Consider the following 5861-nt stretch of genomic DNA (forward strand, 5'->3'; position numbering starts at 1 on the left):
AACGTGCAGTATGGTATATGAGTAATAAGCATTAAGCTCAGCCTCTGCAAAGCGGTCACTGTCTCGGACTCCAACTCTCATCATTCTGTAACTGCTGCTACTACCAAGTTAAAATGGCGTCAGCGCACTTATATATCTAATGTTTGTCCCCTCCCTTTGTAAATGCTGATTGGCCAGAGGGAAACATGTAAGGACAAACTCCCACAGGGTGTTGGACCCATCAGTCACAGCCATAACCATCAATGAGACCGCCCCTGTTTTTTTGGCTACTTCTACATAGCCGTGATTGATATGTGCCCTCCCCCACACACAGTCCCTCCCACTTTACCTCAACAAGCGCCAAAACGGCTTGTAATGGCGCCAAAACGGCGGCTACACGTGGTGACGAATAAACGTCCGCGTTTAATGCGTACGAACGCACTTTTCGAAAAAACAAATGCACAGCAGCCATTTTCATAAATACAGCCATTTTCATAAATACTACAATACTTCGGAGGTATTTCATTGTCCAAAAATAAAGTAACTGAAAAGAGAAAATTGAGAATGACGGAATACAAGTTACTGTGAATGCACATATTCCCTCAAATAACCTTACACTCTCTTTATCTATGCAAAACAATTGTGTATGATAATTAATTCTGATAACATATAAATCGAAATATCTGGACATCGTTTATATGCGACAGAGAAAATTGCTTTTATTTGCAGAAAGGTTTTTACTGCCTTAAAAAGGCCATGTTGAAAATGGGCATATATTTGTAAATGTATTAGATTCAACTAAAACCTGATGCACACATATGAGATCTATGACATGTAATTATCTCATAATGTTTTCTATCATCACCCTGTCTGTATTCTCTCTAAAATACCACTGTATATACAGTATGAATTATTGGTTATGCTAACAGGAAGTAGTTATCTAAAGCCAAGAGAACCTTCAGTATCACAATGCCTGTTTATGTTTTGGAATAACGTGCTGTATCGGCCTTCTACTATATAGAGAAAACAGAACCTTTTTACAAGTAATATTGTGACAAAGCAACTACAAAAGACACATTAGGTGCATCCCATAGTACACATCATACCCAGCTATCCCTACTTTATTAATTGAACACATTATTAAAACGTATTACGGGGGCTGTTCTTAAAGCAGGTCATCCGGAACATTACATTGAGCAACACAACGCTCTACTTGATGTATTGAAGGAACAGTCATGTAAATAAGTAAATAAACCCAAGTTTTATAGAACCAAAACTGAGAATGATTTGTGGTTAAAACATCTCCCCCTTGCCAATGTTGGCAACCCTTGCTGTGTATCAGAGACTTATGCCAAAAGTGGGAAGCCCTTCTGGTGTCCAAGGGCAAAATGGAAGATGCGCAGTTACCCCAGACTATCTACCTGACTGATAAACATATCGCTTCCAAGTGCTGGTCTCCTAAAACTAGCCTCTCCACTGCCCATCTACCTGCCAACATTTTAGGTGCCCACCACAAATCACCTTCATTGGGGGAGTGTGGTTAGGAGCATGGCCGTGAAAGCTCCATCCCTTATATCATGTAAATGTATCAATTATTCTTTGTTATCAACATGAGCGTCGTTTACTAGATAAAGAATTTGCTATTCATCTAAGGAGAAAAGCTCCTCTATTAAACATTTGCATTGAATATTTGTATATTTGAACTGTTTAGATTGTATGTAATGAAAGGTTTGCTTACACTGGCTTTGTCACCAAATCAACAAAATTTCCTTAAAAATTTCAGAATAACTGACTGATGATATTTGATATAAGCTTAATGTTCTAACCTAACCACAGTGTAGTAACATAGTTCCCATAATACATGAAATAGCACACAACAGACTTAAAAGGCTCGTTTTAGAAACAGAAAAGATCCCAGATTAATCATCAAGTGTTTCAGAAACATTGTGTTAAAACTGAAATGACAGACTCTTCTAAATATATAGTTGAGCTAGTTTTGTGATCATTCAAACTAAATAATCTTTTTGCAATCAACCAAAATACTTTGAAATCCATCAAGTTCTTCTATAGTGTCTCTAACACAAGGCTTTACACAGTTGAATACACAGGGGAGAAATAAAACAAGTGTTCTAGATGTCTACAAGTAAGGAATGAAAATATTGGGATGACACAATCCTGTCATTCATGATCATTTTAAAAATATGTATTTTTTTTTGTATCCATTTTCATTCTCAGACAAACTCTAATACCAGTTTTGTAATTATGATTTTATGATATCCTAAAAATTGTCATGCTCAGGAGATGAGTGTTTACCTTTAAAGAGCATGCAATACATTTTATTGTATATTATCTTTCGATAGCCCGAATACATCTTTCTAAAGTGAGATGACCAGTAAGTGCTTGTTGATATACAATAAAATAAATGGTGTGAACGTAAATGTAATGGTTTTACGATGCTTGAGTACTCAGTCATTATGCACACTGGGACTGCCCATAACTGCCAAACAGCTGTATATGGCAATGTAAGTATCTATACATACTCATTTACAGTTCTACTGTGTATTTGAGACAGAGAGAGAGAGAGAGAGAGAGAAAGAGAGAGAGAGAGAGAGAGAGAGAGAGAGAGAGAGGGAGAAAGAGAGAGAGAGAGAGAGAGAGATAGATAGATAGATAGATAGATAGATATATAGATAGATAGATTTTAAAAAAAATGAATAGATTTGATAAAAAGCTACAAAAGTCACCATCCCGCCTTTAATTTTCACAAATTCTGCACCAAATACAAAAGAAGTCAAAGTAGGCTTTGATTTAATATTTTTTTCATATCTGTGATAAAATGAAAATATAGAAGAATAGCTTTTATTTACAATTATATACAGTTTGCAATAACTAAATATCTCTAGCCCATATGTTTGTAAAAGACCATTACAGATTTTAAAGTGTATCTTTCTTATTATCTCATGTGTCAGTATATTTGCGTACCAAAAATCCCTTCCTTGATTATACTTTGAAAGCCTATAATGTATTGTTAATATTTACAGGCTATGACATGTCAAAACCTTAAAACTCATTTATATTTCAATAAAAGGTCTTTTAGTTAAGATGGATTGTTTACCTAAAATACTACTTATGGAAGTTATCGCCAATTAGGATGAAACCAGGATTAGCCAATAAAAATATCATGCTGTCAGGAACGTGCAGAAAATATTTGGGAATGTTTGGTTGATCTGTTAAATGTCATTAAATTAAGACGAGACCAAGGACTGATTAAGGATCTTTAAAATCAGCAAAAAAGGGTAGACTCCATGGGCCAAACGGCCAAACCTGCTGTTAAATACTATGCTTATAGTAAAAGTAAATTGATTTTCATGCAAATATTTAACCAAGTTCTTTTCTAAAATCGTTTTTTTTATCTCTTACAAGTTAAAACATGCAACAACTGTTTCCGCATTTAATTAAAAACTTAGAAAATGTATTCATTACTAAACATTGCCTTATCTGTTCTAGAATTGTAAGTATATATGCTCTAAATTCTAAATTTTGCTTAAGAGAGGCTCAGAAAGTTAGAGCTTATGTTATTATTGATTGTTTTGTGGGATATTTGCTCCGGATTTAATTGTTCTAGAGGGAACCACTGATTCAAAAGGACGGTTTGCTTCCAAATGCTTGATTCACCAAGATCATGGTAAGATGAGCAAGGTGAAAGATTTCCCTTGTTTTACCACCAGCTGCTCCATAAAAACCTTTATTTCTGTGTCATGATTTAATTAGTCTGCCAAGCAAAGGTTTTTTTCTAATCTGTTATTTTATTTGCATATTACTTAGAAGCCCTCCGCACTGAGGCATTTGGAACACACAATTACACGTGGAAAAAAAATGATTGGAATAACATTAGTTAAATTTATTCCATAGACAAAACCTACTATGCAAATGAAAGTGTACGGGGTAATTAAGCAGGAGCCCTGGACCCCTCTTATGCAGCTCGGTGAAAGGGAAAACAATATTAATGGGAAAGTCTGCATTGAAGTTACTAACAAAATTGTCAGTTCCTTCAAGGACAGACAATTGCGGATTGGAATTGGCCTACTGCATAGGTTAAAAGCAGACAAAAGCTGCTTTAAAAGGGAAGAAAGAAAAAAAAGTGTTTCTGGAAAATTTTAAAACATCCTGTGTCTCAATGCTGGTTAAATGTTTGAGAGTGTTTTTAAATACGCCACCTAAATTCTTTTGTGGCAAACATATGTTACAAACTGTTGAGTATGCATGAATGACGGTGATTTTTTTTTATTTTTGTTTTGAATAAATTAGATTAAAAAAATAATATATATAGATATACACTTATTATCCCTAATGTAAACGTTCCAGAAGGTAACGTAAATATTCCAGAATGGTAGTTTACAGAGTAGTGTTTCTTTGCCTGTGGAACTTACATGTTCCTGAAGAATACTACTCTTACTAAGATCTTTCATTCCATAAGGTTACTAGTGTTATAAAAGTAGTATTCACAAACCAATATTCATATTTGGGGATACTTGGTTGGTATTAAGTTATCTACTTAAATGAAGAAAAAAAAAACACACTAAAAAAACACTGCTCTAGAGATATGTGTATCCCTAAAAAAATTTAAAAAATATCAGTAGATTACTCATTACCCACTGTTGGGTAATATTATAGGGTAAATACGCATAAATTAAGTTATTATTTTTTAGTATCTTTTATTTATTTTATTTATATAGTGCCAACAATTTACGCAGCGCTTCTTCTTATGTTCACTGACAGAACAGATCTGACAAAGACAAACTGGAACATTAGTTAAAGAGAGCTCTGCTTATAATCTAGTGGGAGTTAGTTTGAAAATGACATTTATTGCACTAGGATCCCTCAAAGTATGTAATATAATAGCAAATGCAATTAGAATATGCTGGTACGTATAGTAACACAAATGATGTAAGCCATTTAGCAATCTGGCATTTCAGTTCTTCTTCCCTGCTAGAACTAGCAGACTTACAGGCACAGGAAAGCAGGGGTAACGTTAGAGAACACATTTTATAGAATGAGTTGTGGATGGGTAGGACAGCCTTCAGGCTGGGGTGGTAGGGACTAAAATAGAAGGAGGCTCTAAGAGTGCGTAATGACAAAAGGGTGTTATATCTCGTTAGAGAATAGAGAGACTGTGTTTCCGAGCCCATTCTGCTAGCAGTCTTTCTGCTGTATGTTACATAGACACGCTGAGGTTGGAGCGAGTGTTAAGCTCTCTAACCTGAGATATTCATGTTTAATTTTTCAATGTAAACAATTCAAAATCAGAATAGTCCTCGCAGGTTGAGGTTGTCATAATCAGATAAATGTTTGACTTATTTAGCATATCACTTTATAAATGCTATGTTTACCCAATTGCCTAAGGTTTTTTTTTTCTTAATAAATAAACCTGACGCTACAAAATATTTTTATTTTTTTATTTATTTTTATTATTTAGTATTGCTTTACACTTGACAGGTAGGGAGCTTGATGCTTATAATATAATATTTTGTATTTAACATACAATTATTACCTTTACTGCACCGTCTGCTTAACTATGAGTTTGCCTTTATTTATTTTCTTATTTCTGTATTTTTATTTCCGTCACTTTCTTTTTTCCTGAAGTACGGTTGAGATCTGTATTCATTCTTTTAATCCAATATACGATTTTGTTCCTAAGGACTAAAAACAGTGGCATTCCATTATACACGCTGTGTTTAACTTGGAGATATCCCATTCCTTTGAAGCTTAAGATATTTCTTCCTTGCATAATCTTTTAATGGCTCCTGACTTAGTTGGCTTCTATATGGCTATATGTCATGCTTTTATGAAATCAGTCACAGCACAAGTGATTTTATAGGTCA

Source organism: Spea bombifrons, chromosome 5 (assembly GCF_027358695.1).
Source record: "Spea bombifrons isolate aSpeBom1 chromosome 5, aSpeBom1.2.pri, whole genome shotgun sequence".
Taxonomy (NCBI): Eukaryota; Metazoa; Chordata; class Amphibia; order Anura; family Pelobatidae; genus Spea; species Spea bombifrons.